Genomic DNA, 23,477 nt, shown 5'->3' with positions numbered 1-23,477 from the left:
TTTTTGTATGTTGCAAGTGTTACATCTAGATGTTTCAAAAGTAGATCGGGTGTTGCACATATTGCTATGGCTATACATACATGTTTCAAGCGTATGTTTCGAGTGTTTCATTTGAATGTTTCGAAAGTAGATCTCGGGGAAGTACATGTTGCTGCTGCTAGTGTGCCACCGTGGGTCACCGTGCCACCGTGGGTCACCGAGCGCGTCTGTGCATGCGGGCGTGTGAAACGGAGTGGGCTCGGGGTGGTCGCTGCGCATGCATGGGCCCGCGCATAGGATGGGCGTGGGGACAAGGGAGCTGGATGTATACGGCGCGGGCGCGGGAGCACCGTCCGACGCTAGCGCCTTAAATCGGACGTCTGGGTGCTAACAAGTCTAATAAAGGTCTATAATAGGTTTAATTACTGAGATCACGTACCCAATTTGCATGACCTTACGTATCTATTCAGCTCCTGCCCATAATTTCATCAGGGGGCCGATAGTCCATGTATGGTTCGATTACACGTGGTTGGGTGGTTAGTCATGCCTATCCATACCCCATCCAAATAAAAGGCTCAAATCTATGGTCCAAGAAATTGTTTCTAAACTGTAAGAGCATCTCCAAGAGACTAGCCAAATCGTTTTCTAAAGGTAAATTTGGATATTATTAGAGAAAAAAATGTCTCCAACAGACTCTGTAAATAACATTATAAATTTAGTAGCTCTCCATCCCACCTCATTGCCTCTCTACTTTTGAATAGCCTACGTACCTAGCTATCCAGCCTCTTGGTGCAGTCGGCGTTTCCTCCTTGCATGCTTTGTTAATCAGCTGCCCCTACATGCTTCGTTGACTGGATGCTAGTGGATGGCGTGGCATTTTTGAATATGGAGAGTCCAAGTTTTAGAGAGTCTGGTGGAGTGCTCTAGTATTTTTTTTATGAAATCTATTTTAGAGAGTAGCTAAATCAGTCTTTTTGGCTAATCTCTTGGAGGATTACCTCCTCCCATTTTTCTATAAATAGAGTCTCGGCTGGCTTCTTGAGCTATATATATCAACAGATGCTCGAAAGATGAAATCGGCGACCGGAAAGCAGGAAGCAGAAAGGGCCGGCGACAGCGACCAAGAAACTCACCTCCAAACGCACAATATATAAAATAACCTCCAAGCAAGGTCCGCCGGAGACGATAGAGGTGAGTGAGATGCAAAGAGCAACGTCGTCGTCGTCGTCCAAAGATGCCGAGGAGGACTGGAGGAGCAATAGAGCCGGTTGGCACGGGCACGTAAGCAAAAGAGCTGACTGACGTCGTCACCCACGTATGGAACTGTTGTCATCCACTATGTAAAAAATGATTTTTAGCAACGGTTCGAATTTTTTATAGGGGCGGCTGGTGATGGAGCCGCTCCTACAGTGGCGTGCTCGGGTGCCCAGACACTAGCCACCCCTATAAATGGAATAGCAGGGGCGGCTGGTGATACGAGCCGCCCCTACAAATGGGGTCTGATTTGTAGGGGTGGCTCAATCACCAGCCGCCCCTGGAGTTGCTATTTGTAGAGGCGGCTGGTGATTGAGCCGCCCCTACAAATGCCCCCGTATATATAGATCCGATTTGTAGGGGCGGCTCAATCACCAGCCGCCCCTACAAATGACCCACATATAAAACAGTTGCAGCACCTTCTTCCTCCTTGGGTCACTCACTCCAACCTGTGAAAGAAAGGTGGAGAGGCCTTGGGCACCTCCCAAAAATTACTCTACTAAGGGGGGAAGGTTTTGGTCTCTAATCCTTTGGTGGAGAGGTTGTAGAAGATAAGAAAATGCTATTCCACACTTTTTTTTAAAGTTTTAATGGTTGGTTAGTGAGTAATTAGAGTTTTGTTTTTCTCTCTCTTCTATGGTGTTTAAGCTACTTATAAAGCAAATTAGACCCAAGTTTTAAATGTACTAGGGTAAATTAGGGAGGGGAACAAGATCATAACCTTATTTGGTCCATGTTTCTTGATTTTAGTGAACAATTAGTTAGTTTTATGGATGTTTCATGTGCATGTGGATCTAGATCTAGGGTTTGGTTTTTTTATTAATTTTGTTTTTGTAAATTTATGTTTAATGAAATTGGACTAGGGTTTGTATGAAAGATATTGAGTAAAGTATAATTGTTGCTAATTGTTGTCTTTGAAATTGTTTATTGTAATCAATAAATATGTATTTTAATTATTTATGGATAAATGGGCCATTAATTAATTTTCCTCTACCATGGTGTGTTTGTATGCTTCATGTAATTATATTTGATTTATATTCATATATATCTGAAGTATATACAATTATTCTCAAGTAATTATTAATTTGTTTCATTTTTATATATATCTGAATAAGTAGTCCTTTAATGTTTGTTTTGTTGTTGTTGTAAAAGATGGAGTATATGAACTCTTGGATGTATGGTTCGTTAAGGTTCAAGGCAGGTTTCCGTGAAGAGGTGGATAAATTTATTGGAGCCGCAAATAAGCATGCATTGACATTGAAAGAGAATAAGGATATAATTATTTGCCCATGTAAAGATTGTAAGAACCGTATGGCATGGACAGATCTGACTATCATCAGATCATATTTGATTATGCAAGGATTTGTTGAGGACTACACAGTGTGGATTCATCATGGTGAAACAGTTATGGTTAACGACGAGGATGAGGATGAATACGATGACGAAACCATAGAATCACTGTCCCAATATTCAGCAGAGCTTGATGCACGAATGGATTTCAAGTTTGGCAATGAACAAGGTGGTGATGCTGGTGGTTGGGATGGTAACGACGAAGGTGGTGCCAATAATGATGGTGGAGCATGTGTCGGGGATGAAGATGATTTGGAGGACATGATTCGAGCCCTTGGACCAGAGATTTTACTAAATAGCCCAAAAGGTCTAGAAAATTTGGAAAGGGTGACAAAAGCATCGAAGGAGACTGTGTATGGTGTTGAAAAGGGTTGTCCGACACATTGGATATTGCTACATTTTGTGCTTGAGCTGCTCATCCTGAAGGCTAAGTACGGCTGGTCAGACTGTAGTTTCAATGATCTATTGCATCTCCTGTCATGGGTGCTGCCACAACCAAACTCAGTTCCCGCCAACACATACCAAGCGAAGAAGGTCACAAGTCCACTGACAATGGGGGTTGAAAAAATCCTTGCATGCCCCAACCACTGTATACTTTTTCGTGGCGAAACGTTCAAGTCACTGGATAAATGTCCCCGGTGTGGGGCCAACCGATACAAGACAATGACCTTTACGGTGGGGACGAAGCCTCCACGGGGAAAAAGAGGAATAAGAAAGATACAAAAAAGGTGGTACAAGAATCTCAGCCCCCAGAGGACACTCCATTAGGCAACGATGCAAAGCAGAGAATAATTCCTGCCTTGGTAATGTGGTACCTGCCAGTGACCGACCGCTTGAGACGTATCTTCCTAAACCCTAAAGAAGCCACACTCATGACATGGTGGGATGATGAGCGCAAGGTGGATGATGATAAGATTGCACACCCGGCTGATTGTAGTCAGTGGTAAAGGTTTGATGAGAAGCACAAAGAATTCAGCGATGACTCAAGGAATATACGGTTTGGCTTGAGCACCGATAGAATGAATCCCTTCAATGAGAGGATGAGCGACCACAGCACATGGCCAGTGATCTTGACCATGTACAACATCTCAACATGGTTGTGTCAGAAGAGAAAGTGCCTTCTCCTCACTATTCTTATTTCTGGCCCTAAACAACCAGGCATTGATATAAACGTGTTCCTTGAGCCTTTGATGCAAGAAATGGAGAGGCTATGGAGGCATGGGGAGCAGATGTACAATGCATTCCGAAAGGAGGACTTCATATGTAGAGCAATAATATTTGTTACTACTAATGATTACCCCACGTTGTTTGCTTTGTCTGGACAGATCAAAGGAAAGATGGGATGCTTGGTTTGCTTGGATGGTACTACATGGGTGTACCTGGATGCATCCAAGAAGATAGTTTACTTAAGGAACCGACGCTTCTTAAAGATAAGTCACAAGTACCGCAACAAATTGTTCTTTAGATTTTATTACAACGCCCCGGGGATTGAACCCCCTCCGGAGAGACGTCATAATGGAGAACACGTGTACAGAATGGTGAAAAACATACGCATCGTCTATGGAAAGAAGAATTTGGATGAGACGAACAGAGATAGAAGCACACCTCCTGTCGAAGGAGTACCTTTCAAGAAACAATCGATCTTCTTTCAGTATCTGCCTTATTGGCCAGACTTGGAGGTCCCCCATGCCATTGATGCTATACACGTGTAGAAGAATGTCTTCGAGAGTCTCATTGCTATCTTGATGGACACATGCAAGTCAAAGGATGGTCTGAAAGCACAGAAAGACATGGTGCAGCTAAACGTGATGCCATAGCTTCACCTGGTACCTGAGGCTAATGGAAAATACACTCTGCCCGCGGCATGCTTCAACCTAACACTAGACGAGAAGAGAGCTATATGCACTTTTCTGAGGGGGATCAAAGTCCCAACTGGGTTTTCAGCAAATGTGAAGATCGATTGTTAATAACACACTGCAAGGCTCACGATTGCCATGTGATGCTGACAGTGTTTCTACCTATTGCAATCAGGACTATAAAGCTAGAGTTCTTGAAAATGGCCATCACCCGCATGTGCTACTTCTTTTCGAAGATCTCACAGAAGACAATTGGCAAGCAAGAGCTGAGTGACCTACATGAATTTGTGGTGGAGACACAAAATCAACTAGAGATGTGTTTACCTCCTGCTTTTTTTGATATAATGCCACATCTCATTATTCACATGGTTCATTAGATACAAGCGCTGGGCCCTTGCTACTTGCATGAAATGTGGTCCTACGAGCGGTTCATGTCGGTTCTAAGTCGATGCGTGCATAATCGAGCATACCCAGAGGGCTCCATGATAGAGGGTTACAGTACTAAAGAAGTCATCGAGTGCTGTCAAGAGTACCTAAAAGTACAGAAAGGGATTGGTAAACCCGATTCTCGTCACAAGGGTAGGCTGGCTAGGAAGGGCACCAGTGGTAGAAAAGTGTTCATCGACCATGATTACAAAGAGGTGAGTCGGGCGCATTACAGTGTCTTGCAGAGTACACAATTGATGCAACCATACATTGATGAACACTTGGCTATCATTATGGCGGAGAGAAATAGTCATTCGGATGATTGGGTCATGAAACAACACAAGCAACAACTAACTACATGGTTGAAGGACCAAAACATACCGCCTGGAGAAACCATAGACTATATTACCATCAGTAGGTTGGCGGAGGGGCCATCGAGACAAGTGACATCTTGGAATGCTTATGACATCAATGGATATACGTACTATACCCATGCAAAGGATAGTAAATATGTGAACCAAAACAGCGGCATTCGAATAGAGGCTCTCGATGGATTGGGGCGAAAGATCTAATACTTTGGCATCTGAAGAGATATGGGAACTTGACTATGGAAGAGATATAACGGTGGCCCTGTTTCGATGCCGCTGGATCAAACAACACCAACTGAACGAGATCGGATTAAGAGTCCTGGACCTCGAGAATCTAGGCTACCAAGATGACCCTTAGGTGCTCGCTTCACATGTCGCACAAGTTTTCTATATGTCTGACCCACAAAGTAACCTCCCCCCGAAGAAGAAGACAAAGCACATGGTTACCTCTGAGAAACAGCACATTATTGGAGTTGATGGCGTGGACGATGTTGAAGCTTACAATAACTACGATGAGATGCCGCTATTCACAGACTTTCCTAAGAAGATCAGTATTGTGGAAAAGAACCTCCCCAAAGATATATTGCCATGGGAACGAAAAGGTGTCAAGAGGAAAGTCGTTACAGCGGGCTAGCTAGTTGTTGAACGTGGAGTGTTTATGTAAGTGTGTGTTTGTAAGACTTCATTTATGGATGCGTGTGAGACTATATATTTATGTACGTGTGTAAGACTACATATTTTTGTACGTGTGTGAGACTACATTTATGCATGTGTGTAAGACTATCCTTTGCAACATCCAGATGACTCTATTTGAACATCCACTCTATTACTACTAAAACTTTATGAAATCACTTAACACTTTATGAAATGAAGAAATGACTAAAATAAAAGTAGGAGATCTTGACGAGTTATACAACTTTTATATTAATCACCTTTACAGCTGAAATCATTTAGTGTTTGAAAATCAGGTTTGAAGCTGTCATTTTCTGAAATTTAAAATTTGAATTGTTCAAAATTAGTGACAAAGATAGATGACTAGACTAAAATGATAGAGCATGATTTTAGAAAATTTTAGAAAAAAAATCACCACATTTGGAGTTAGTATGAGAAAGAAAAACTAGTTACATGTTTCTGCCACAGATTAAAAAGAGAAATCACACTTGTTCATCATTAATCATCATGAACAGTTGTGCTTTTACTTTTTAATCTCTGGGTAAAATTTGTAACTAGTCTTTCTCCCTCACACAAACTCCAAATGTGATGATTTTTTCCTAAAATTTTCTAAAATCTTACCCTATCAAGTTAATGTGTTGATTTGGTTATTCTTTTCATTTGATAAAGTTTGAGCACTTTAAATTTTCAAATTTTAAAAAATGACAAGTTCGAACGAGATTTTCAACCATTAAATGATTTCAGCTGAAAAAGTGATGAATACCAAAGTTGTATAACTCATCAAGATCTATAACTTTTATTTTGATCATTTCTTCATCTGACAAAGTGATATTAAACATTGTTTACAAATCAACATGTTTCTCGTATAGTTCAGGAAACTATGAGTCATATGTGAATTTATGAACAATCTTTACTAATACTTTGTCATATGAAGAAGTGACCAAAATAAAAGTTGTAGATAGTGATGAGTTCAATAACTTTTATGTTCACGACTTTTATTGTTGAAATCATTTAAGGTTTCAAAATCTTGTTTGAAGTTGCTAATTATTGAAATTCAAAATTTCAACTGTTCAAATTTAGTTAAATGAAAATATGATCAAAATAAAAGTTGTACATATTGATGAGTTCTACAACTTTGGTATTCACGAGTTTTTCATCTGAAATCATTTACTCTTTCAAAATATTATTTCAAGTTGAAATTATTTGAATTTCAAAATTTGAATTGTTCAAACAAAGTCATATGACAAGATGACCAAAATAAAAGTTGTACATGTTGATGAGTTATACAACTTTTATGTTTACAACATTTTTATTTTATTTCATTTAATGTCATAAAATTATAGTCGAAGTTTTAAAATTTAAGTTTTTAATTTTTGTTTTTTTTTGTTTTCTATATTGTTTTGACTACAATTGTTTATATATATATATTTCTTCATATATAGAATAATACAAAATATTATATTTGTGCATATACACAATTGTTTTTATATTACTTTTATTTTGATCACAATTGCATATACACAATTGTTTTTATAATACAGAATTAATAATTTTAAAAATTAAAAAATATTTGTAGGGGTGGTTGGATCAGGAACCGTCCCTACAAATGCATTTGTAGGGGCGGCTGGATCAGGAACCGCCCCTACAAATCATCCCGACTATAAATCCCAGGGTGCACGGGTGTTGTCTGTTGTTGGGCGCTCTCTTCTCCTCCGACGCCGTTAGGCTGCCCCACCGACGCCGCCTCCCAGACCTCTCCCAACGTCGGCCCGCGCCCCTTCCCCGCACCCGCGCGCCCCATCTCCGCACCCGCGCGCCCCCTCCCCGCACCCGCGCGCCTGCTCCTCCCCGCCCTAGGGTTTCCACCGGCGGGCGGCCTCCGCGCACCTCCACCGGCGGCCGGCGGCGCACCCGCACGCCCCCTCCAACGGCTAGGCGAACCTACGGCCTCCGCGCACCCTAGGGCGATATTTGACCAGGTATGCTGCCAAGAGTCCAGCCCAACGCAATTTTCTTTGGTCTTTTTTACTGTTATATGCACTGTATTTGTTGTTGCTCCTTTTAAGTGTAAAGTGTTCATCGATAGATTAGTTAGACAATTTTGATATAGATTGTGACTGATTCCTTTAGCTTGATACTCTGATGTTAGATCCAAGTGTCTGATATATGCTGCTGGTACTTTACGTGTTATATCTGAAGAAACAAATGTTAATGCATCTTTGGTCTGTTTTATGCCGAAAAATTATATTGTCATGTGACTATTTTGCTTCATGGATGAAAAACCACTACTTATTGAGCTACCAGGCAAGGCTAGAACTTTTCCCCCTGCCGAAATCCAGGAGCATGTATCCTTGATCTCTGTGAAGACTGTCTGCACCGATCTCCCCACTTCTCTGAAAAACCACGGCATTTCTCTGCTTCCAAATACACCAAAGGGTTAGGATTGCTGATGTGTGTGCCATTTTAGTACCTGAGTTGGTCAGCTGGTTTTAGTACCTGAGTTGGTCAGCTGGTAGAACCAGTCCTCCATTTATTGATCAGCCGTCCATTGTGAATGATGCAAGTTTAGGCAGCCGGCCCAAACCGCAACCAACTTATGAGAAGGAAGGACTGCTCTAATGTACCAGGAGTAGCTGATAGCAGCAACTAATATGGCCTATGGGAGCAGAGAGAGGATGTAAAATGTTTGGTATCGTTGAAATTTGAAAATCAGACCTTGACGATAGGTGGCACCAAAACACCTGGAAAAATCTCCAGAAGAGACTAAACATATTTTTCACGCATCTCTTGGATGACGTGAGGCCTTTTCTTGTGTTGAAAGGTTGCCATACCATACCATACACACTGTCGTCAAAGAATATATAATATAGTAATAACCGCAAGTTGATTGCTGCATCAGCAGTGTTGTGTGACAGAGAAGCACGGCCGGCCGAAACGGAAGGGATCAAATCGCGTGTCTTGCCAGGAGCTTTCAGCTAGTCTTTCATGACGTAGACCTTAGTGTGGAAAAAAGAAGTTCAGTAATGTCCTCAGCCCTCATCCATGCCTTTTCTCTTGTACTTGGTACAGCAGTAATGCATCCAAGTGTCTGTTTTGCCTTGCCTGGTAGCTCAATAGGTACTCCAGACCAAGTTAATGCATCCAAGTGTCTGTTTTGCTTCATGGATGAAAAATTATTGGTGCCAGCCGATCCTAACACCATGCTTAGTTTTCAGAACTATAGATAGCTGCTGCTCAATCATTTTTCAGTGTGGCTATTTTTTTTGTTTAGCAGTTTTGCTTGATTCAGTGTTTCACAACTAGAGTGATCCGTTATAAGTTAGTTTTCTTTACTACTAGGATTATTTTTTTAGTTTTGAATCTAGGTTCAGTTTAGTGGAATTTGTTCCGGGTGTTCTAACCTCAAAACCGAGCCCAAAATGGATGTTTTCCGGTGAAATCTTGGGCCAAATCAATCCCTCCCTGCAAATGGGTTCCAGTTCTGCAAGGACCTGGGGGAGCAGTGTGAGATTTTCTAAGACGTGGATAAAAGATTATAATCCAACTATGTTTTATTCGCTGTAAAGAAGATGGTTTGCTACTTCATTATGATTGTACAGGCAATTATATATTATTCATCATTGGTCTATAATTTGCTACTTGTACCATTATACATGCCTTAGGGCTTTTCTAATCCGTTCCAACACACTGACAATAATTGAGTTGAGGCTCTTTGAAGTGAAGCAGTTGGCAACCCTCCTTTTAGCAATTATATAAAACCACTCTTGGCCTTGTGGGGCACATTTGTCTTCCTGTTGCTCGAATCAAAAAGGACCTCCAGTTTATGTAACCCACAACACTAGCAATACAATAACAATGGATTCAAATATACACGATTTAGTTTGTACAGTTTTTTTTTTTTTGCAAAAAGTGATGCTTGTATTATATCACATTGTTCTTATTAATGGCTTTATTTTCTGGAACACATTGGCTGCTACTCTTAACTACACTGCTGGCTGCTACTTCTATACTATTGTCCTACTGCTGTTCTACTACTACTCTATACTACTCTAGTGTTGGCTGCTGCTCTGTCCTCTTCCCTATACTCTTAGAAACTACTACTGGTGCTAGCTGGCTGCTAGCTACTCTACTTGCTGCTAGCTACTCTCCTCCTCCTACTAGCCGGTTATCTAAGTTACCAGATTTTGATCTGCAGGGGTCTTCCAACCATGTAGCAGCAGTCAACTATTTTTTTGACTATTTTTTCTATCCTCTATGTTTGCTAAGCAGCAGCTGCTTGTTTTTATACATTTTCCTCTCTATGTTTGTTAAACAGCTGTTGCTTTTTTGGCCAAATCTCCCCTCTCCTCTCCTCTCCTCTCCTTTATTTTGCCGATGATGAAATTGTCTAAGTCCATACATTATATGGAATATAAGCTGATGATCAAGAACTTGTGAGGAACTTGACATCATTAGCAGCCGCCCCTACATTACATTCTTCTCTCTTCTCTGTTATGATGCCTTGATGCTCCAAGTTCAAGATCAGATGATGATTGACATGTTTCTGAGGCCTCTACTACTGCTACTTCTTATTTTTTTATATATTGTTGTTTTATAGGACTACTTTGGTTTATAGACCTTTTTGATTTCTTATACCTTCTCGCGTACCTAAAGCACACTTTCTTGCATTTATTAGAACAAAGCGCGAAATAATATCGCGGACACCAGACAGTGCAGCCCGATGCCCCGAGCATGATGAGCGGCCAACCTATGAGGAGCAAGCACTAGATGACCAGCTTACTCAAGAGCAGTTCGATAACAAGGTAGAAAAGGGTCTAGAAGTGATGCTTACTCAGGAGTTGTGTGACGAGGAGGAAGGGGGAGCAGAAGGAATAGCAGGAGAGGCTGCTGAAGGCGAAGAAGAAGATGATGATGATGATGACTCAGAAGAGGGATATGTAAGTCCCGAGGATCCTTTCCTACGTGAAGCCAGAAGGAGGCCAACGGAGGAAGATTTGGACAAAGATTTCGACCCGAACGAGAAGGTAGGGAAAAAGCCTTAGCTTGTAAATTTTGCTAAAGCTTTAGTTGTGTTACCTCTGCTAACACTTTGACCTGTCGTATATACAGGTCTCTCTTGAAACTCGGAAAAGACGACGTCGACGTCCGCGACATCTCGCTGGACAAGACGGAGTAGAGGAAAGGAGAGCAGATGCAACAGCCACAGAGACGGATCACGATGCCTCTGCTCCACAACCTCAAGACACAACCATGACTACCAAGCCTAAGAGGAAACAAAGGGATAGAAAAAGAAATCTATATCCAGATAAGGCATGCTCTGTGATAACGGAGGTCGGGCCAGCAGGGGAGATCCTTGAGCCGAAGGAATTAAGAGGACGATTCCGTAATGCGATCGGGGCCCTAGTAAGAGATAAATTGAACCCAGCAATCCCTAACTGGAAAGAGGTACCAGAGAACACAAAGAATGCACTATGGGATAGGCAGCTGAAGCTCAATTTTAGATTTTCGGACGGTAAGCACAAACTGGTAAAAAATGCTTTCAGGATGATGGGAGAGTCATTCTGACGTTGGAGGTCGGAGCTCAACACGAAGTATATCCAAAAGGGGTTAACTCCCTTCAACGAGTTGGGCAAAATAACTCCTAGTCAATAGGAGGAGCTCGTGGCTCAGAAGACTTCACTGGAGGCATTGGAGCTCAGTGCCCGTAACACCGAGCTAGCGAAGAGGAACAAACACCACCATCATCTAGGCCCCGGTGGCTACTATGCCAAGGAAGAGCAGTTTAGGAAGATGGACGAAGAGGTCGCAGCTGCTGGGAATATCGATGTGACGAACTTGAAGGTACGCTCAAGGAACTGGATATATGCGAGGAGTACAGAACCATCCGGCAGTAATCTTAAGTTTGATAAGCCGGAGATCCAAGAGGCGGTATCAAGGATACCGAAATATGCTGAAGACAAAGAGACGGGCTCATTCAATCCTTCCAGAGAGAGGGACGAGCTTAGCCTTGGCTTGGGAAACAAGGAGCACATAGGCCGCACCAGGGGGCTAGGGAAAAGGATGACTTGGAAGCAAGGATTCGAAGAGGACAGGCACATGTACAAGAAACATGGCCAAGACCGGGAGACTAGTCTTGAGCTCCAAGTGAAGGCTCTAGTTGCGAAGGCGCTGGAGGAGCAAGGACTGTCTACGGAGCCACGGATATTAGTGATGCCGCCAGGAGAACTGGCATTAGTTGACAGCCCTCCAAAAGTTCCTAGCAGCCAAGGTTCCACTGCAGCCACAACCCCCATCGATCGCATACAGGAACCAACTAGTTGCACCTTGGTGTTTCTCAGCGGCCAGCATAGCACTGTGATGGAGGTGGCAACTGGTGTGGCACATCCTCCCAGTGGCTTACACCACAATAATAAGATACCGCCGGACTACACTAGGGTCGAGGTGCAAACAGTGAAGCCCGAGTTCATGCAGTGGAGGATAGACTATGCAACTCCCGAGGGGCTAGTGTTACTCGAAGATGTTATGGGGCAGTTCATCCTCTGGCACAAACGGGACATTATATTGACTGCTTCTTCGCCGCCTCCCCCTCTCCCAAATTTGTAGCGAGTTGTTGAGGTCGAGGAGATATTTTCACTGTCTCATGACCCCCACATTCCTGAGATGTCACATTCTTCCCCGCCTCCTAGCGAGCATGTGCCTGATGAGATGTCACAACCTTCTCTAGCTCGTACCGAGCAAGTGCATCATGAGATACCACAGTCTTCTCAACAAGCACAGCTAATACATGAACAACGAGTGTCTCCTGAAGAAGGTGATGCATAAGAAGATGAGGACGTGCCTGAATGGGAACTTCGAAAGAAGCATCCAATCACTATAAGGACAGTTTATGTTCTGATCAAAGACGTCTCGTCGGTGTCCAAGTGGTTTTCCCATGACCAGTTCAAGCCTGAGAACCAAGTTAAAAAAGTCCCATCACGGGGTTCTGAGGAGGCCATCACTAGCAAACTCCACCAAATTGCAAAGCAATATCCAAATATTGATGCCATCGAATGGTCAAAGGATTGCCTGAAAACCTATGAAAGAGGCAAGCCCTTCCTACCAAACCAGGACATCCAGCACCTACCACTTGGAATGAGAAGGTTCCATGATTGGTACTTGCGTGTTCTCCCAACGAGCATAGATCCCATACAAGCATGCTTCCCCACCGGCACATTTGGAAGCTCAGTCGAGAAAATTGTCTTTGACTTCAATGACATGCACACATGCTTTTACCTGGGAGAAATGGAGATGAATCTAATTCGCATGTGGTGCCTGTAAGTCCTTGTCCTCCCGATATGATATGAATGTAATCTTTGAATTTTGTTGTAACTAAGCCATGTCGTGATTTATAGAATGCAAGTGCATATTGTCAAACAAATGCCAAGTGTGAAAGCCGGGTATGTAGACCCTCAACCTATAGCCCAAACAAATTTTAATTACCCTAAACGGTGGACACTGGATGCCAAAGAGCTAGCTGCTGCAAAGACTCTTTGGGAGAAAGAGCGCATCTGTACAGCGAAACTAAGGGAAGAGTCCCTTAAGGTTGCGGCATACATTGCCCTGGCTTTCAAAAATCTTCAACAACACTCTACTATATGGCTACCATACAATTTTGAGTAAGTTCAACTCTATACTTAAAACTTTATTCGATATATTTTATTCGATGCAAAAGAGCTTATCTAGTTCTATGATTAAATCCATGCAGCAACCACTGGATTTGTATAGCCGTCGATGTCGGGAGGAGCATGGCAAGGGTCTTTGATTCATTAGATAGGGACACGGTGACATACAAAGACTTCATATCGATTCTCAAGACGTATACATATCGACAATCCTCATTAGCTTATATGTTTGTATACATACTTGTAACGTTCGCTTTTGGATACTAACAAGTTGTATTTGCTAAAATAATTCGAACAGGGCATTTAGGTTCTATGTCACTAATCATCACGAAAGGCATGATCCAGCAAGGAAGGAAAAGCTGGCTATAAAAACACTATGTGCGGTAAGTGTAACTTACTTCTTCAGTACTCTGTTACATGGCTGTCAAAAGTATTACTTAACATTTTCATATGCAAAACACACAGTGCCCCCAAGCAGAAGCTTGGGAGTGTACATTGTGGATACTATATATGTTCTATGATGAGTAACACTGGTGCCTACAGGAGACACCCCTTAAGGGTAAGTTTGAACCTCTTCACCCGTAGTATAAAAACTTCGTACATGGTATGAAATACTAAACCGAAACTTGTTCTCTTGTAGTGGAGAGAAGAGAAAGGAATGAAAAGAGACATATAAGGATGACCAACTCTTAGAGCTCGTCGGCGACCTTTGCAACTTCATATTGGACCAGATTGTACACGTCAGAGATGCCTACCATGACCGAGAGTCTGACTTAGGTAGAAATCCTTAGTACCAACACCTTCGTGAGACTGAAAGGCTAGCTCTAGGACGTTGATAACAATGTATATGAAATTTATATATTTAATGATGGATTATATATATTCTTGTGAATTGGACTTGTAATTATAGTTTATATAATACTCTTGTGCTTGTAGTCACGGCCGCGGGGCGTTCGGCAACGCGAACGCGGTTCGGAACGTTGGTCGTGGGACGTTCGGCAACGCGATTTTGAATTGTAAATTTTAATTTTTTTTTACGGAAAAACGTACTGTAGGGACGGTTTTAGATTGAACCGTCCCTACAAACATGTATTTGTAGGGGCGGCTGGTAATACGAGCCGCCCCTACAAATCGATTTGTAGGAGCGGCCTGGAAAAACCGCCCCTACAAATGCATGATTTGTAGAGACGGTTCGGTAGGGGCGGCTGGCCAAACCGCTTCTACAAAGGCTTACCAGCCGCTCCTAGAAATGTTTTTTTGTAGTAGTCTTCGACTCTCTAGTCAGAGATTTCCATACAAGGTCCACAGGCCGGAAACACATTGGAATCGACACATGAAACAGCTACCTTATTCATCACGACCCATCATCCTCTTTTCATCGCTTTGCAGCTGGGCAGGTCTAGTAGCAGCAGCAAAGGAGGACTTCAAGTTGACGGTGAAAATGATGTTGATGAAAACGATTTCTGTATACTAGTATTGGTTCTTCTAATTCTAAGGAGAAAAAATCCCTTGGTCTAACTGGTTGTACGTGACAATGGTTTTTCTTTCCATAAATTCGACAAGGGGAAGGATTCCCACCTGGATATATTTCATTCGCCCCGCTGGCCTAGATTGGATCGAAAATACAACAGTTTTGTTAGCATGATGCTCAGGGTAAGTACATTGTTACACGTCAGTGGTCTCATGCTCCGTATCATGCAGTGCCACATAGAATTTTTACTCATATGAAGGAAATTAAGAGAGAGGTGAGAGAGAAAGAGATCGTTGTTTCGTGAAATAACTGCGTTATAAGCTAATATTTAGGACTATGAGATGATTATAGTACCATTGTATGAGTTGTTACTATCGTGCAACTCACAACTTTACTTTTATTCTATGTATAAATTAAAGAATTATAAGTTACTACGAGACAACTTAAGGCACAAACCATTTTACATGTTGTATATTAAATCGTCTTAAAATTATGTGGCACTACATGAGACCTACTACGAGACAACACCAATGTAATTGCCCTCAGTTATTCTTAGTTACAAATCATTTTGAGTTGCATCATTATATTAGGCCCTGTTTAGATCTCACCCAAAAACCAAAAATTTTCAAGATTTCCTGTCACATCAAATCTTGCGGCACATGCATGGAGCATTAAATATAGGTAAAAAGAATAACTAATTGCACAGTTTACCTGTAATTGGCGAGACGAATCTTTTAAGCCTAAATAGTCCATAATTGGACAATTTTTGCCAAATACAAACGAAAATGCTACAGTAGACAAAAGCCAAAAATTTTCGGAACTAAACGCACCCTTAGTTGGCAGATGCCCCACTGTTTAGTTAGTTTGGAAACAATGACAGCTAGCCTGATGGATGCCTCGCGGAGAAGTCGATGCTGTCTTGTCGATGAGGACACGTCACATGGTTTATCTTGCCGGTAGTTATATGCTTGTCTCAAAGAATAAGCAATGTATACGCAAGTATATATGAACTAATTCGAGATGTGAAGCTTTGAATGGTTTTTCAAGTTGACGGTGAAAATACTGCTGACAAAAACGATTTCTGTATACTAGTGATTGGTTCTTCTAATTCTAAGGACGTCCGTCGGGGCGTGCCCGTCCGAACGCCCTGGTCCTGGGCCTGCGCAGCGACTGGGCCCAACAGCCAACGGGCCTGCTCCAACTACGCTTTCTCGTCTATCTCTGCATTGTGACAGCCGAGAAAACCCCAACTCCTGACTCGCTTCGCTCGTCACGGCTCACCGCGCCGTCCGCTCGTCCCGAGACATCTCGCCGCTGCGCGGCGCCCCCATCCCGTGTCGCGCCATGCTGTGCCCTATCCCCGTCCCTGCACGCTGTGCCCCATGCCCCGCCGCGTCGAGGTGCTACCGATGCTGTTGTTCCCCTCGCTGGTGGAGGAGCTTCATGGGACGCAGCCCCGCTGATGAGTTTCCCGTGCCGCTTCCACACCGGCGAGCTCCATGTGCCACCATCGACCTCCATGCCGACATCGAGCTCTGCAACGAGAGCCTCCATTCCTCCAAGCTGCAAGGTGACATTGCGCTGAAGGCGCATGTTGCAAGCTTATGTTTTAAGTGTTTTAGATGTTTCATCTGGTTGTTGCATGTGTTTCATCTAGATGTTGCAAAACTAGATCAGGATGTTGCACATGTTGCAATGGCTATACGCGTATGTTGCAAGTGTACGTTCCAAATGTTTCATCTGTTTTTTTCAGACGTATGTTGCAAGTGTGTTTATTTGGATGTTACATATGTTTCACACATATGTTGCAAGTGTTTTATCTGAATGTTGCATATGTTTTGCTATAGCTTTTCATGTATTTTCAGATGTTTTTGCAAGTGTTTCAGGCATATATTTTAAGTGTTTCATCAATCTATAGACATATGTTGCAAATGTTTTATCTGGATGTTTCAAAAGTAGATCGGGTGTTGCACATGTTCCAATGGCGCTGGTGGTTGGCGAACAGCGGCCTGCTGCAGGGCTTCGTCTCCAACCTTGTGCGGCGCACCTCGCCATCTCCTCTCCTCTCCTCTCCTCTCCTCTCCCTCCCGTCCCTTCCCTTCCCTCTATCTCGCCTCGGTGTTAGCGTTGGGGTGGGGGTCGTCGAGGGTGCTGCGTTCGGACGCAGGTGCTAGCGTGGGATGGGATGCGTGGCGTGGGATGCGAAGTGGGTGCAGGTGCCAGAGCAGCATCTGGATAAGTCCTGTGGCCGAACGTCCGGGTGCTAGCTCTTCTGTTTTTCTAAACACCTAGGGTAGTGTTTCGACGGCAACTAGGCTTCTTTCTAAACACCTAAACCGATGTATTAGAGCGATGGATGGACTTGAAGACTATATATCCACGTCCAGATCTTGCTAATGCAGATCTACATCAAGTTTTTCATCAATAAGGAGCAACAAGCCTCTAATTTAAACCGGTGAGCATCTAAGATCTAATTTTCCCAACCGGTGAGCATCTAAGATCTAACGTTAGGTCTAAAATCAAGTCAATACAGCCTCTACTTGTATTACTCCCTCCATCCCAAATTGTAAGTCATTCCAAGAATCTTGGAGAGTCAAAGCTTCTCAAGTTTGACCAAAATTATAAAAAAAAATTACAAAGATTTATGACATCAAATAGGTATACTATAAAAATATAATTAACAAAGAATCTATTGATACTTAGTTGGTATCATAAATGTTATTATCTTATTATATAAACTTGGTCAAACTTGAGATGCTTTGACTCTCCAAGATTCTTGGAATGACTTACAATTTGGGATGGAGGGAGTACTTGTTTAACGCGTTCTCTATGTTGCATGTTAATGGCGGGTTACATTTTCTCTCTCTCCCTCTGTCTCTCTCTCTTTACCAGTAGGTCACCACACGAGATGCATGCTGCGCTAAAGATATGAATCCCATTAATTTCGAGGTTGCTTCTTAAGGATGGAATAATGATGCGTGGTTTGTTGTTCACACATGCATATGGTCTCTGTTCCAAAGGTTGAGGTGTGTAGGTACGTCTTGCCGTTTACCGGTGGCCAGTGTAGGTCTTGATGCTGTATTAAATTGTATTCGGTCGTGGTCGGCGTCCTCGTCCTCGCCGTATCATATTCTAAACAATTCGTCCATACTCACTTTGTCTACGGTTTGCCGCATTGCACGCAAAAACAAATACTCCCTCTGTATTGGTAATTTAACAAGTTGTTTTGGACAATGACACGGTCTCCAAAGCATAAGTTTGACTTCTTATTTTTATAAAAATATTTATTGAAAAGTGATATATGTATATTTTTATGAAAATACTTCTCAAGGCAAATCTATTTATATGGTTTTCATATTTCCAAACTCAACAACTTAAAAATTATTCATAATTTATATTCTCAATGTTTGACCCAAGTCTTGCTCAAAACGACTCGAATTACCAGTATAGAGGGAGTAGGGTGTTTGGTTCTAGAAATAAACTACTATTTCGATATCCTTTTCACTTCTTATTAATTTTTTTGTTTGCCTTAGGGAGTCAATCAACGCATAGGGGCCCACAAGGCAGTTGCATGCATTCAGACTATCTTGTCAATGCAATGACTCAACTACACCTGACTTAAAGTTAGAGAGAACAGGATTGCGGTTGCCAGACTCCCCGCCTATAAATAGCTAGCTAATCTCCCTTCTCCACGGCACAGCTGGTTAATCGATCTCTCCTCGCTCGATCGGTACGTCTTAATCCCTGTCTAAATGTCTAAATCTATGTATATCTCTTTGTGCACATAGACTTTGTTCATTCCCTCGTATTAATAAATAGGAGTCATCGGGTTTTTTTCCCTTGTAATGCAACACATTGTATTTCAGCATGCAAGCGTGTATATTTTTTAGTTAATTTTCTTAGTGATAATAGTGCATAAGAGTAACTCCAAGAGCTTCTATAAATCCTTCATTTTTTTTATAGGAATAGAGATTTTGATTAAAAAAACTCTCCAATATCTCTTTTAGTTAGATCTTCAAATATTGCTATCCCCTTGCTATTCCGGATTTCTCACTAATCAAAATATAGAGAACCAGATTGGCTCTCTAGAGTGCATGTAAGATATAGAAAAGTTGTTGGAGGATGAAAACATATAGAGAGAGAGAGAGTGAGAGACTTTTATTCAAATGATTGTTTAAATGATGATTTAGAGAGTGAATTTAAAAAAGATTCTTGAAGATTATCTAAGTCATTGTAATTAGATATAGCAATGTTTTGAGTTAATATTTTTGTAATGATGATAATGGTGGGTATAATTTACAAATACATATAGGCCTAGTGTATTTTTGGCTTTGTTTTTTTAATGGCAGTTGTGGCACTACTACACAAACAGATTTTTACATATGATTTTTCCGTGATGGTTCACTTATCCAACCATTTCTAATTAGTCCTAGGAGCACTATAGCTAACAAATCGCTTCTAGAAAAAAATATTTGCAGGGACGGTTCTACTAAGTAAACCGATAATATACATATTTAGAGACAGCCGGCTTAAAATAACCATCCTATTTTTAGGGAAGGTTTGCTTATGTCAACCGCCATTAAAATTAGGTGATTTTTAGGTGTAGTTGACTAAGTCAACCATCTTTAGAAATCAATTTTCAAGGGTAGTTGACTAAGTCAAATGTTCTTAAAAATAGCTTTAGAACAGAAAAATTCATAACTTTTTCAAAGGGTAGTTGACTAAGTCAAATGTTCTTAAAAATAGCTTTCGAACAAATAACTTCGTAACTTTTTCAAATAAAGTCGGATGAAGATAAAATTTATGTAAAAAAACATAGAGAATGACAAGATTTAAAACTTTGTAGTTGGAGACATTTTCATTTGAGATGGTTTTAGATCTCATATATTAAATTTGGAAATTCAATTTTTTTATTTTTTTCGAATGATCTCAGATGAAGCAACACCACTCTTATATAAGCTATTGTGATTATTGAGATCTAAAACTTTATAGATGAAACTTTTTCCATTTAAGATTGTTTAGAAGCCGAGATATTCAATATAAAATTCATACGTGTGAATACAAAAGGATAGCACCCATATACTTGGCCACATGTGACTGCACGGTGTGGTGGTAGGAGAAGATACGCATGAGGCAAAGGTCCTAGGTTCAGTTTGAATCTCCCCTGATGCACTTATTCAAAATTTGTAATAGTTGCACGGCAACCCTCGGATTCAATAAAATGTTTTTGTAACTCTTTCAATAAAATGTTTTTGTAACTCTAAAAAATTGTAAAAAAAATACTTTTAGAGGCGGTTGAGATAGTCAACCACGGCTGAAAATCATTTTTAGGGGTTGGTTGACTTAAGAAAACCATTCCGTGAAAGTCGATTGTTAGGGGTACAGTGAATTTAAAAATGTCCCTGAAAATACCTAATAATTTTTGTAATCGATAGCCTACGAATGTTTTGAAAATCGGTCCTGAATATCGATTCTAACCATTTCTAAAAAAAATTGTGTGGTAGTGTGGGTTTATTGTCACTGTCAAAGTTCTAGTCTTTGAAATTAAAGTGAACATAGAGGCCTCTTTTGTTGGCCACATATATACCAACCTTGCATTGCATGCATGCCGACGGTTTAATAGTTGTTTCTTTATACAATTTGGGCAGATGGCGATGGAGGAGAAGGATACAAACATTGGGCAACTGATAGTCAACCTCTATCCGGCCCGGTCCCGGCCAGACGAATGAACCACCACAGCAGGTGACGTATGGCGCCGGGTACCCTTATACCCTCATCAACAGCTGCATCAGCCTGCGCATTGGGGCGGAGGAGACCCATACTACTGCCCCCCTGCACCTCCACAGCAGCCGTATGGAGGATACGGATACGGATACCGATACCCATACCCTCCTCATGAGTCTGCACACTACGGCGGCGGTGGAGTCTGCAAGGTCATGGAGTGCGCCAGAAATGCAGTCCGTCGATTGTACCATCCCTTCAGCTGCAGGCGTCGCAGACATGGTCATGGTTACGGCTATGGCCATGCGCATGCACCACGGCAAGTTCAAGAGTAATGAAGCATGCATGATGGGCAAGACAGGTTCCCAAGTTCGATCGGTGCCAAGTCCCCCGTCACAGTATTGGTGACTTGATGATGATCGACGGGGTTTCCAAGATCATTTATATCCATCCTGATGGATACCATAGTACTAATTTCTATATAGAGAGAGACACACACACACCAGGATTATCACCGTGGGTTGCAACGGAATGTAATAATAAAGAAAGATGTGCTGAGTTCTAATCTTTGTATTGTCTAGTAAATTGTCCCTATTACATGAAGCAATCACAATCCACATATAAGTACATAATTCAAGTTTTTATGTGGCTTCAAAAAAAAAACCATACTTATACCAGACCTTGCTCACTACAAATCTATGTTCTACCACGTCTAGGGGTGGACAAAAATAACCGAAATAACCAGAATAGAAACCAAATTAACTGAAACCGAAAAATTCAGTCACAAATTTGGTTCCGAGTTCAGATAACCAATTTATTCCTGTTAATTCAGTTCTTGCCTCCGGTTAACCAAAACATTCAAAACGGCCAGAGTTAAAGCCCAGCCAGACTTTCCGCCCATCTAGGTATGCTGAGAAAAAAAAAATTCTTTGGAAAATAGGTTTACCGAGTGTAATTCCCAAAAACACTCGGCAAACAATACTCCTTTGCCGAGTGTATTTTGGAAAACACTCGACAAACCACTTTTTTTTGTCGAGTGTCAAATTTGACACTCGGCAAACCATTTGCCGAGTGCGCGATAAAAACACTCAACAAATAGCTGTTTGTCGACATTGTAGATGGCGTATGCTGTTTGCCGAGTGTTACACTCGGCAAAGCCTTTGCCGAGTATTTTTTCGTCTTTGCCGAGTGCATGTGGCACTCGGTAAAGTTACTGTTTCCGGTAGTGTCTCTGCAAGCCGATTAATCCGAACCATAGGTATATATGTCGACCAAACATCCCTTCCACCTAGTTCCCTCCACTCCCAGGCCACCAGATGCTTCTGCTCTCAACACCGACCTTCCTTACTAGTTCCCAGATGTAGTCGGACGCCTCTACACCCAGCCATTGCACGCGGGGGAGTTGCAGATGCTGTAGCTGGCCAGCGGCATAGAGGCGAGGCACTGCGACATGCCGGGCCGCGGCAGTGTCTAGAGGAGAGAAGGCGGCGGGCCAGTAAGCACTGCGGCACGCGGGGCCAAGGCCAGCGCGACGACCCGCGCGACCGATGCATTACGGCCTCCGGTGGCGCGGTGAAGAGCATCACCTAGGAGCGATCGACTAGCATGCTTTTTTTCTTTTTTCCTTTGTCTTTCTTATATAATCTGGCTCGGTTAGTTGGGTCATGACCAAAATCAAACTAAATTAACTGAAACCGAATGGTCTCAGTTCTAACATTTTGAACTAATGACCAGTTCTTAATTTCTGGGTAACCAAAATTCCAAAAACAATCGAGAAACCGAACCAATCAGTTTCGATTAACAGAATGCCCGCCCCTACAAAATGCACGTCTTACCTGTGATGAGGTCTAGTAATCCTGCAATAACTATAAATCTCCTCAAATTGCCATCATAAATCAATTGCTGGATCAATATCTAAGATCCAATTTCCACAATAAGTCGGGTTAGTATGATCAGGGGCGGAAACAGGGGGTGAGTAGTGCCTGCCCCCTCCCCTAGAAATGTGAAATTTTCACTGATTTTATTGAAATTCAAATAAATTTTGAAAATTTAACACTGGTACCCCCTAACATTTAAAAAAATCAACTTCCTGGCTCCGCCCCCGGTGATGATACCTACTACTCCCTCTGTCCCTTATTGTGTGTCGTTTCCGGTTTTCGTGCCACAAGTTTGACTCGATTTGTAGAAAATACGTGCAACATTTGTATCTCTAAATAAATTTATTAAAAAACTAGATTTAAATATCTTTCCAATGATACTAATTATGTACTATAAATATTAATATTTTTTAATATATATTTAATCAAAGTTGTTTCTTGGAAAGCGCAAACGACAGATAAAAAGGGACGGAGGGAGTATATCTCTAAAATCAATTCGTCAACGAACGCCTCTACTTATATCTAATTTCTAATTTAAAGCGTTCTCTACGTTCCAAGTAATATGGTGGGTCACCGCGCGAGATGCTGCGAAATAATAAGATATATGAATCCCATTCACTAGTACAGAGACGGGCTTTACTCCCAGTGGAGAACTCCCTCTAGTCCCGGTTCCCCACCCGGGAGTAAGCATCCGGGACTAAGGGGAGTCCTTTAGTCCCGGGTTAGGAACCGGGACTAAAGGAGGACCTTTAGTCCCGGTGGGTAACACCAATCGGAATTAAAGGTGCCTCCTGACATGCCACGGGGCCGACACCCTTTAGTCCGGTTGGTAATACCAACCG

Source organism: Miscanthus floridulus, chromosome 16 (assembly GCF_019320115.1).
Source record: "Miscanthus floridulus cultivar M001 chromosome 16, ASM1932011v1, whole genome shotgun sequence".
NCBI lineage: Eukaryota > Viridiplantae > Streptophyta > Magnoliopsida > Poales > Poaceae > Miscanthus > Miscanthus floridulus.
The sequence above is the reverse complement of the archived record's forward strand: the minus strand, read 5'-3'. Positions refer to the sequence as shown.